The sequence below is a fragment of the Montipora foliosa genome, chromosome 4 (genome assembly GCF_036669935.1).
Source record: "Montipora foliosa isolate CH-2021 chromosome 4, ASM3666993v2, whole genome shotgun sequence".
Lineage (NCBI taxonomy): Eukaryota > Metazoa > Cnidaria > Anthozoa > Scleractinia > Acroporidae > Montipora > Montipora foliosa.
In genome coordinates, this window is record NC_090872.1 from 4,090,615 (window position 1) to 4,103,114 (window position 12,500).

The 12,500-nt window shown below is 37.5% G+C and overlaps 1 long non-coding RNA gene across 1 annotated transcript in view; it reads right to left on the bottom strand.

The window, feature by feature from the left end:
- LOC137999568 (uncharacterized) overlaps positions 1–359 on the bottom strand; it is a 1,067-nt gene extending 708 nt beyond the window's left edge. The window contains exon 1 of the long non-coding RNA XR_011122977.1: positions 225–359. This is a non-coding gene — a long non-coding RNA (uncharacterized lncRNA). The remainder of the gene's footprint in view (positions 1–224) is intronic.
- Between the last annotated feature and the right edge of the window lie 12,141 nt (positions 360–12,500).

Genomic DNA, 12,500 nt, shown 5'->3' on the forward strand with positions numbered 1-12,500 from the left:
GGAATATGCATAATAAAACAATTATTGGATTCGGTTTTTGCATGATAGCGATATAAGAATATAACAGCAAAATGATCACACATTTTTGTCTACATAATGACAAACACTACAAGGAGTAAGCATATCGCATGATGCATTTCGTAGATACAATCATAATCTGTGAAAGATTACAATAAGCAACAATAGTATCATATCGTATGACATGCTTGTTTCGTGTCACATACCCCTCTGGATGCCAGGAACATCATTCCAGTAGCAATCTGGTTTGAAAATGACATTAGGTCATAGGTCTTCAGTGGCGCTACTGCTAGTTTTCCGCAATAATGTTTGTCGGAAATTCCACGGCTTTTTCTCAGGTACCCCAGAAGATCCCCACAGGGTAAGTACTCCATGATCAAAATTGGCTGTACTGTACAAGTTACACAGAGTTTGGGCAACTTCTATAATGCTGCATTCAAACTATTAGCTTCTCGGAAACGTGGATATGGGCTGTATCATTATTACGTTTAGACGCTTTTAAGAAGTAAGCAAATAAAGCAGTATTTGCGTGGCTCTGTGTTGGAAGATCACAGTTTAGCCAACCACCTTTGTCAGCATCGCATATTAGCGGCTCACCTTCGATGAGCAGAGGGGATGAGAATGAAGAAAAGGGCGAATATCTACACATTCCCCATTCCGTGCCCGGTATCCGCTAGCCTGAAATGAACATCCAAATTTCTCTTTTAAAGTTTCCGAGATTTGAATGGAATGTTGAAGATTTTGGGTTATCTCGCAGCTCTTACAAGGTCTCACCTGATTGGACACCACCCTTAAGGTTTAACAAAAGAACAAATAACAGAAACAATGGACCCTAGGCCTAAAACAAAACAATTAGTGAATGTTTGTAATCTTTGATTTCCATCAACTAGCTTTGAACGGTAATCTTTTACATGAAAAACTAAGTTCCGCTTGGTATAATCGTACTGCTGTGATTAAAAAAAAAAAACAACCAAAAATCCGCTTTTTGAAAGCTTTTTGTGTTTCGCTCAACTTAAATTTCCCAGGAGAGAGAAAAAATACCGAAACGGACGGTTTCCATGGTAATGGTAAGTAGTGGCCGACCAGAAAAAACGTCAATCAGAGTGCTCCAGCTTGCCATATAATAAAACAACTTTTAACTATAATAAGCAGCAAAGTTGCACAACAGTTTTCAAAATCTGGAGTCGATTGGGGTAACAGAAAAGATCATACGCTAAAGAGATTTCTATTGTAATTTTCAATACGACCAGTGATTCGTTTTTACCCGTTGATACGCGCATGCGCAATCAACGGGTATTGCTAAGACTAGAAGATGTATGCAAATTAGGGCTCGCTCAGTAGCCCAACTTGAGCATCTTTTATATCCCAGCCGTCATCACAAACTGCTCCCCAGACGCCATTGTGATATATTTTATGATCTAGCTTATTTGAAAATAAATCTATTCAATTCAAACCCTCTTTTTTTATTAATAACGCGGAAAGTGAACTAACTTGTATACGATACTCATCAAAGAAAAGCAAACCTAATACATGAAGAGTAGAAATGGAATATTCTTCACCAGCCTCGTTTTTGGCTGTACACTGGTGTATTTGTTTTCTTTTTTTTTTTAATTTTATTTTATATACATGTATCTTGTGCAATGTAAACTTCTGTTATGTTAAATACATTTTAAAAAAGAAAAACATAATAAATAATAAATAAAATCCCTCCATACCCTTTGCAGCCTTTAGTACCTGAGGAAGTGACTTGTTCGAAGTATTTATAATGACTGCATCCGAATTCGCTCAGCTGTCAACATTGGTAAAATGGGCACATATGATTGGCTATCAGTTAACCCTCGTGGAAATACCGGATCTCGCTGGAGATCTAAAAATAACTTGACTGTCAAAATAGTATCGTATTAACTCTTGTTCTTAGGCCATCGTAGCTTGATTAAGAAACTAACACAAACAGCGGTGATAAACATTGTATTCCAACGCATTTTTATAAAACTTGACGTTTCGTATGCTAGTCAACACACATTTTCAAAAGTGACCGTTACAATTTTTAAAAACTATATATATATAGACCCCTATATAGACCCCTATTGTTTACGATATATATATATATATATATATATATATATATATATATATATATATATATAGTTTTTAAAAATTGTAACGGTCATTTTTGAAAATGTGTGTTGACTAGCATACGAAACTTCAAGGTTTATAAAAATGCGTTGGAATACAATGTTTATCACCACTGTTTGTGTTATTTGACTGTCAAAAATATAATTGACTGTCAAAAAAATAAACTTTCGTGGTAGCACTTATCAGTGATCAAGTTTGAGCTTCCAATTGAATAAATGTGGCATAAATGTAAGTATAAGTGATCAAACATGTGTTTAGTCACCTTAATTAATTAATTAAAGCAAATTGTTATATTCCCCAACTACTATTAGACAACTACACAATTCTGCATCGGTGACAATTTTACCTCTTATTTCGATATGAACAGAAAGTGAGGTCATTTATTCTCAGCTTTAAGGTGCAGTGTGTGAACGCGGCTTACTTAGTATGCAGAACACGAATTTTAAAACCTGAGAGCCCAAAATTTAAGTAAGTGAGTAAATGACGTCGCTTTCTCCTCGATCCAGATTGCTGAAAGCTATACAAAGGAATATAACTGTAACCTTCCTTAATTAAGAAGATATAGGCGTTAAGCTCGAGAAGTAAAAGCACCTAATGCAGAGTAAGGAAAATAAAATAACCGTTTTACATCTTACAGGCAATTAAATGACCATTTCATGATTCACGGAAAAAAAAAGAACTTTTTTACACAAACAAATTTTCTCAAGTTTGTTACCAGCTACAGCCTTCTGCCATTAAGAAACCATATGGTTAAGCTTTTCGCCATTAAAACTGTTGTTGATTCCAATCAAAACCAGTAAACAGATGCTTTCCAAGTTTTAACGATGGTATTTTAAAAATATTTCATACTTTTTATATATTTTGACAATGTCGAGGGAATTATAAAAATATGTACTGCATTCACGATGGTAAAAATAAAAATAAAAAGACCGAGATCGCTTTCATTCCTTGTCTATTTCTGTACTGTTAAGTGACCACTTGTGACAAGCCCACAGGCATTACTGTATGCGGCTCTCATGGCGCGGATAGGATTTCAACTGCAGCGGTCACAGCAGCGTGACACGATCGTTTGTATTTGGTTTGATCACATACGGGGATTCAAATCAACAAGATCGATTCGTACGGTGAATTTACCTGGAAAAACGGTTAAATAGGCCTCCTCTGCTCCCTTTGTCTGAATAAGTGAGGCTCCGACCAATTAAGTAAAATGTAGCGCTAATGCTGGTTTTCACTTACTTGGTATTACACACACGACTGACGCATCTTCATTGTGATCACAGTTGTGTCTACCCCATCCACGGTTCCCACAATCTCTTAAAGAGCGCTCGAATCCCGCGAAGTCTACATCGTCCAGCCATATTTTACTGCCACCTTCCCCAAAACGACCTCCTTGTGGAGCAGCGATGGCAGAGAGGAACCCAAGTGCTCGACAAACAACTTGAGCTGTCCCAGCCGTCATCACAAACTGTTCCCCAGACGCCATTGTGATATATTTCCACTCGTCCTTCGCTCCCCTTAGTTCCTCCTACTAGTCTCAAGTCTGCGAGTAAAACAGGTTAAATAGCCCACTTTCGATATATATCAAAATTCAGTCCGAAACAAAAAGCATCATCTCGGGTCTCTGGGGAATAAACTCATACAAATCCTTATATCTATTCCCCAGAGCCTCGAGATGATGAATATATCGAAAGTGGTATATTTACCTACCTCATACTAACGGAGCGCGAGGGCCGTACTGGCGATTATTGGTCCGAACTTCCGTGAAAGTACTGATCGAGTGCAGAGGCTCCCCACAAAAACGATAGAGGGGCGATATTCCCCAGTACGGTCCTAAGCAATTCAGGAGCTATGTCACGCGTGACCGGTATCCGCTAGCCTAAAATGAACACCCAAATTTCTCTTTTGGAGTTTCCGAGATTTAAATGGAATCTTGAAGATTTTTCTGAAAGTTGACCCCTGACCTGCTAAACGCCGTTACTCGCAGTCGAAGACTGAATTGCTAAAGGCGCGGCTCGACCTCGGTGCACAACACCACAGCCAGGCTGGAAGTCGATTTTTGTTGAGGAAAGAAAACCGGACTCCCTGGAGAAAAACCCTCGAAGTCAGGTTGATATCGACTGAAACTCAGCTCAGATACGATCTCGGGGCCGAGAGTTGAACCCGGGTCGCATACGTGGAAGGCACGGTTGATAACCGCTAAGCCATCCTGACTTCCCTAGTTAGTACGAGAAATGCACAATGACGTCTGAATGACTGAACAATAATTCATTCCAACGCTTAAAATAGTTTTTACTTTTCAAACACCGTTTATTTTTTAAACGAAAGCTCGTAGCTACCTATTTGCGATATATCAAGTAAATATCTACGGGAAATTCAGAATCTCGCGAGGAAAGTTCAAAACTGGCACTCAGATTTGAATACTCAGTTCAAATTTCAAAATTAGTGGTCACGCGGGACGTATCTTGTTTATTATATGGCATCGATCGTTTCTTTGAGCGATCGGACAATTAGTGAATGTTTGTAATCTTCGATTTCCATCAACTAGCTTTGAACGGTAATCTTTTACATTAAAAACTAAGTTTCGCTTGGTATAATCGTAATGTTGTGATAAAAAAAAAAAAACAACCAAAAATCCGCTTTTTGAAAGCTTTTTGTGTTTCGCTCAACTTAAATTTCCCAGGAGAGAGAAAAAATACCGAAACGGACGGTTTCCATGGTAATGGTCAGTAGTGGCCGACCAGAAAAAACGTCAATCAGAGTGCTCCAGCTTGCCATATAATAAAACAACTTTTAACTATAATAAACAGCAAAGTTGCACAACAGTTCTCAAAATCTGGAGTCGATTGGGGTAACAGAAAAGATCATACGCTAAAGAGATTTCTATTGTAATTTTAAATACGACCAGTGATTCGTTTTTACCCGTTGATACGCGCATGCGCAATCAACGGGTATTGCTAAGACTAGAAGATGTATGCAAATTAGGGCTCGCTCAGTAGCCCAACTTGAGCATCTTTTATATCCCAGCCGTCATCACAAACTGCTTCCCAGACGCCATTGTGATATATTTTTTGATCTAGCTTATTTGAAAATAAATCTATTCAATTCAAACCCTCTTTTTTGATTAATAACGCGGAAAGTGAACTAACTTGTATACGAAACTCATCAAAGAAAAGCAAACCTAATACATGAAGAGTAGAAATGGAATATTCTTCACCAGCCTCGTTTTTGGCTGTACACTGGTGTATTTGTTTTCTTTTTTTTTTTTTCTTCTTCTTTTTTTTTTTTTTTAATTTTATTTTATATACATGTATCTTGTGCAATGTAAACTTCTGTTATGTTAAATAAATTTTAAAAAAGAAAAACATAATAAATAATAAATAAAATCCCTCCATACCCTTTGCAGCCTTTAGTACCTGAAGAAATGACTTGTTCGAAGTATTTATAATGACTGCATCCGAATTCGCTCAGCTGTCAACATTGGTAAAATGGGCACATATGATTGGCTATCAGTTAACCCTCGTGGAAATACCGGATCTCGATGGAGATCTAAAAATAACTTGACTGTCAAAATAGTATCGTATAAACTCTTGTTCTTAGGCCATCGTAGCTTGATTAAGAAACTAACACAAACAGCGGTGATAAACATTGTATTCCAACGCATTTTTATAAAACTTGACGTTTTGTATGCTAGTCAACACACATTTTCAAAAGTGACCGTTACAATTTTTAAAAACTATATATATATATAGACCCCTATATAGACCCCTATTGTTTACGATATATATATATATATATATATATATATATATATATATATATATATATAGTTTTTAAAAATTGTAACGGTCATTTTTGAAAATGTGTGTTGACTAGCATACGAGACCTCAAGGTTTATAAAAATGCGTTGGAATACAATGTTTATCACCGCTGTTTGTGTTATATGACTGTCAAAAATATAAACTTTCGTGGTAGCACTTATCAGTGATCAAGTTTGAGCTTCCAACTGAATAAATTTGACAGAAATGTAAGTATAAGTGATGAAACATGTTTTTAGTCATCTTAATTAACTAATTAAAGCAAATTGTTATATTCTCCAACCACTATTAGCCAACTACAGAATTCTGCATCGGTGACAATTTTACCTCTTATTTCGACATCAACAGAAGAGGACGCAGAGCCTGCCTTGTTGAGTGCTTGGCATGAGTATTCACCACTGTCAGAAACTTCAACTTTTTGAATAACGAATATGCTGCTGTCACCGTTTTCAGTGATGTTGGCCCTTGGAATCTTCAAAACGTTATTCTTTTTCCACTTGATTTGCGATGTAACTTCATTGGTTTTGCAAGTCAATGTCAGTTTATCCCCCTCCAGCATTTTGGGATATGGGTTTGGAGATATCTCAGCAGTGGGAAGTTCTGAGATTAAGATGGCGCAATTCGGTGAGATAAAAATCCTCACAAAATCCAGCCCATTGCTCAAATAAAATGAAATCAGTGTTAATAAAAGGAAAATTTCGACTACAACATAAAGATAATTCCGGTTACCAATCGCTGGGAAAGTAAGTGTAACATAGTTTCATGGTGCTCCACTCAGCTTAAAATGAATGCACTTTTAAAAATTACGATTGAAGACCACGTTTCGATACTTCTGCCTAGTGTCTTCTCTAGGGGTGATCTAAAGATTTTATACTACTCCTTTCACACGATCACTAATGAGCGTCACCTCTTATCAATAAGGTGTAAATAGGTGTAGGGTAAAACTTGAAAAAACCGCCATGATCACGTTTTGAAGGAGCGTGAGCGGAATTAATGTGCCAAGATTCCAATGAAAGGCGTTGATAGTACCGCCAGATGGCGGCGATAACGTTTGAATGATATATCTCACCCAATTTTATGGTTGGTCTGACAGGCATGTTACGACAAAGCTTCACTATTTTTATGCAAAGGAATATTGCTCTTTCATGCTCCTTTAAACGCACGCCAAACTGACGTTTGGTTTGTCCGATATTATACTCACGTTGGCAGTCATTGCAAGAACTAGTATACACAGCGTACCTGACACATGTTTACACCTCATTAATAAGAAATAGCGCTAACTCGTGTCATGTAAAGTTCCATCTCCTGGGGAGGTAGGAGGTCATGTGATACTTTCTCCATCCTTATACTTCCTAATAGTAACGTTTTTCTTTTCCTGATTGGTCCATGTGCAAATATCATCTAAATACATTTTTCTCTGTCGTCCTCTTGCTTTTGTTCTTTCAACTTTTCCTTCCATTATTACACTTAGCAACTCATCGTGTCTCATGACATGTCCAAAATATTCTATTTTCTTTCTCTAATTCGTGCACAACAATCTCCGATTTCTACCAGCCATTTGCGACACCCTCACATTGGCAAGCTTCTTTTTCCAGCTAATGTTGATCATTGTTCTCCAACACCACATTTCAAAAGCCTGCAATCTTTTCACCAAGTTTGTGTTTAATGTGTGCTAACTAGGGCGCGTATAAAAGGATTCACCTAACAGCTTTAGATCACCCCTTGAGAAGGCACTGGGTAGGATTGCAAAAAGTCTTGTCGTAAATCCTAATTTCTATATCCTGCATTCCTTTTAAGCCGGAGTAGCGGGATATCCACCTGACTGCCTTTTGAACTGTAATCTATTTTATCAAGAGAGAATGATTCATACTCTCTTCACTTTATTTGGAAGTAAATCGATTCAATTCAAACTCTTTTGTCTATAAAATCACGTGACACGTGATGTAAATTGTAAACAAAACTCATAGCACAAAAAAAGCAAACGTAATACATGATAAGTAGAATTGGAACTTTCTTCACCAGCCTGGTTTTTGGCTATACACTGGTACCATCCCTCCATACTCTTTGCAGTCTTTGGTAACAGAAGAAGTGACTGGTTCGAAGTATTTGTAATGACAGCACCCGTGGGAAACTCTCCATTTTCAATTTTCCAGGATAGTTTTGGATGTAATACACCACTCGCCGTGCAGCTAATGTTGGTTGTTTCTCCTTCAACGACAGTCTGGTTTTGTGGGGATACGTAAACTACAGGAGCGACTGATTAAAATAAGAGTATTTTGGGAAAATACTTTATAAGAGTAAACTGTATATACCGAAATTTCTCTTAGATCAAATATCACTGACTATTGCAGAATGTAACATATTCCAACCACTATTAAACAACTACACAATTCTACATCCAAAATAATTTTGCCTTTTATTTCGACATCAGCAGAAAAGGACGCAGAGCCTGCCTGGAGATAGTGAGGTCATTTACTCTTAGCTTGAAAATGCGGTGTGTGAATGCAGCTTACTTAGTATGCAGAACACGAACTTTAAAACCTGAGAGCCCAAAATTTAAGTAAGTGAGTAAATGACGTCGCTTTCTCCTCGATCCAGATCGCTGAAAGCTACACAAAGGAATATAACCGTAACCTTCTTTAATTAAGAAGATATAGGCGTTAAGCTCGAGGAGTAAAAGCACCTAATGCAGAGTAAGGAAAATAAAATAACCGTTTTACATCTTACAGGCAATTAAATGACCATTTCATGATTCACAGAAAAAAAAAAGAACTTTTTTACACAAACAAATTTTCTCAAGTTTGTTACCAGCTACAGCCTTCTGCCATTAACAAACCATATGGTTAAGCTTTTCGCCATTAAAACTGTTGTTGATTCCAATCAAAACCAGTAAACAGATGCTTTCCAAGTTTTAACGATGGTATTTTAAAAATATTTCATACTTTTTATATATTTTGACAATGCCGGGGGAATTATAAAAATATGTACTGCATTCACGATGGTAAAAATAAAAAAAACCGAAATCGCTTTCATTCCTTGTCTATTTCTATACTGTTAAGTGACCACTTGTGACAAGCCCACAGGCATTACTGTATGCGGCTCTCATGGCGCGGATAGGATTTCAACTGCAGCGGTCACAGCAGCGTGACACGATCGTTTGTATTTGGTTTGATCACATACGGGGATTCAAATCAACAAGATCGATTCGTATGGTGAATTTACCTGGAAAAACGGTTAAATAGGCCTCCTCTGCTCCCTTTGTCTGAATAAGTGAGGCTCCGACCAATAAGGTAAAATGTAGCGCTAATGCTGGTTTTCACTTACTTGGTATTACACACACGACTGACGCATCTTCATTGTGATCACAGTTGTGTCTACCCCATCCACGGTTCCCACAATCTCTTAAAGAGCGCTCGAATCCGGCACAGTCTACATCGTCCAGCCATATTATACCGCTACCTTCCCCTAAACGAGCTCCTTGTGGAGCAGCGATGGCAGAGAGGAACCCAAGTGCGCGACAGACAACTTGACTATCCTTTATATCCCAATCAATCAATTTCAATCAATCAATTTTAATCAATCAATTTTAATTTAGACTCACACAAACATTAATTTACAGTGTTGGAAAAAGTAAAATAGAATATACATATGAATAAATTACAAATTAAATATTGAAGAAGATACATAGTACTAATGAAATATTACAATTATGATTAAGAAGTAAAATGTTAGGAGAAAAGAAGAAAGGATAAATGGTAAACAAACAGTTTTAATACAAGGTTAATTGTGAAGAGTTTGGGACACCTAAATAGCTTATGAAACTAATCAAGTAGGTGCCCCAAAGGAACTTAATTTATCCGAGGGAATACAGAGATAAATAGATAATTTATGTTAAAAGTATTTCTTTAAGATCTAACTATCCAAAAAAAAAAAAATAATAAAATAATAATAATAATAATAATAATAATAATAATATATATGTTAATAATATTAACAATAATAACATATCAACTAAGAACTAATAATATTATTATAACTGTCTATAATATTTTTTTTAGCCTTTTACGAAATCTAGAGAATGGAGTTATCTGCTTGATAGTAATTGGAAGTGAGTTCCAGAGGTTGGAGCCAGTGTAATGAAGAGAGCTAATACCATATTGGGTAGTTCAAATTTATTTTTTAAATAAATTTTCATTCAGTGCCTGACGTGTAGGATACTCATGTATAGAGAATATCGGCTTGAAAAAGTCAGAAAAACATGAAGGAACTAGCTTGTGAAACCACTGATAAACAAAAGAAAGGATTTCTGAGTGAATTATATCATTAAATTTTAACAGATTAAGAGATTTTAACAGTGGTTCTGAGTGTGACATAGGTTCTGAGAATGTCAAAATTCTAGCTAATCGCTTTTGCAAAGTAGATTATTGTTCATTTTAAGACCAGTTGAATAGTTCTCTCTAGTTTCACTAATGCCTATGAATGATGTGAAAGGGAAAATTCAGGGATGCAAGCGTAGTTTGTAAATCATCCAGATGAGCATCAAGACAGTTTAAATTTATGTGAAATAAAGAAAAATAAGTGCTAGAAGATGATAAATTTAGTTTCTGAAAATCAGATGGGTAATAATACATAGAATTTATAGGATTAGGTATATTTAACTCAATACCAGAGTTGTCTAGATTGCTTAGACCAGATATTTTTGACATTATATCAAAGGGGGGTAATAGTTCAATGTCTAAAGGTCTTTCAGAGTGCAGAAGAGTGTCAAATTCAAATTCATCTAGAGATGTAAAAGGGAAAATGTCAGTAATACATGTTTTACAGAACCATACCTCCATATTCAACTGCAGACGTTAGTATTCATCAAAGGTTAGACCATTGCATCTATAATGGAACCAGAGATGACAATTGCCACATTGAAGTGCTCGGTGGTTACTGTTGACCCATTTATGGCATATGCCACATGGGGATTTTTGTTTTTGCTTAGATGTTACACTGTTCATTCATTATATTATTGTGATTAATGAGTCAGTAAAACATTTAACCAGAGATCGAAGAATATGAAGCCATAGTACCCGATCCATTTGGTCTGTCTTTTATAATAAGTCTATCGAGGGAGAAATAAGCAATCTTTCCTTGGGATTTTGCTTGTCTCAGCTGCGGTAGCTGGGCTCTTCTCTTTTCCATGGTCTCCTCGGCCAGATCTTCAAAGATGTGGATGTGATGTGATGTGGATTCATTCTTCTTGCTGCCTTAAGAATCGATTCCTTTGCCTTGTAACTGGTAAACTTACAGACAACTGTTCTTGGTTTTGGAGTACCATCATGTCTTGTAGGCCGACCAGTGCGATGGGCACGCTCGATTTCAGGAACCGGCTCGATATTTAATTTGTCAGCAAGGCCTTTCTTTACTTTCTCTTCAGTTGTTTCCCAAGTTTCGCCAGTATCTTCTAATAAGCCTTCAAAGCGAAGATTGTTTCTCCTACTTTGGTTTTCAAGGTAAACTGTCTTTTGTAGATGCTTGTTTACTGCTGTTTGAAGATTGGCGACGTCGCTGGCTGTGTTCTCTAACTCGGCGCCGATGGCTGAGAGTTGTTCGACGTGGCTCGCAATATCTTTTTGGCTGAACTCCAGACTGGATTTTAGTCCCGCAAAGTCTTTTACTAGATTATCAATACCCGAGGTTAAATTGGACACAACCGATTCCATAAATGATTTAAACATACATTCTTGAGCTTTCAGAAGATCTTGAAGAACACTCGAAGAAATGGTCTCTGGCAGCTCTCTGGCGGCTCTCCCAGCCGTCATCAAGAACTCTTCCCTAGAAGCCATTGTGATATATTTCCACTCGACCTTCGCTCCTCTTAGTTCCTCCTACTAGTCTCAAGTCTGCGAGTAAAACAGGTTAAATAGCCCACTTTCGATATATCAAAATTCAGTCCGAAACAAAAGGCATTACCTTGACGCTCTGGGGAATAAACTCATACAAAACCTTATATCTATTCCCCAGAGCCTCAAGATGATGAATATATCGAAAGTGGTCTATTTACCTACCTCATACCTACCGAGCGCAAGGGCCGTACTTCCGTGAAAGTATTGATCGAGCGCAGAGGTTCCCCACAAAAACGATAGAGGGCCGATATTTCCCAGTACGGTCCCAAGCAATTCAGGAGCTATGTCACGCGTGACCGGTATCCGCTAGCCTGAAATGAACATCCAAATTTCTCTTTTGGAGTTTCCGAGATTTGAATGGAATCTTGAAGATTTTTCTGAAAGTTGACCCCTGACCTGCTAAACGCCCTTACTCGCAGTCGGAGACTGAATTGCAAAAGGCGCGGCTCGACCTCGGTGCACAACACCACAGCCAGGCTGGGAGTCGATTTTTGTTGAGGAAGGAAAACCGGACTCCCTGGAGAAAAACCCTCGGAGTCAGGTTGAGATCGACTGAAACTCAGCTTAGATACGATCTCGGGACCGAGAGTTGAACCCGGGTCGCAGACGTGGAAGGCACGATTGATAACCACTAAGCCAT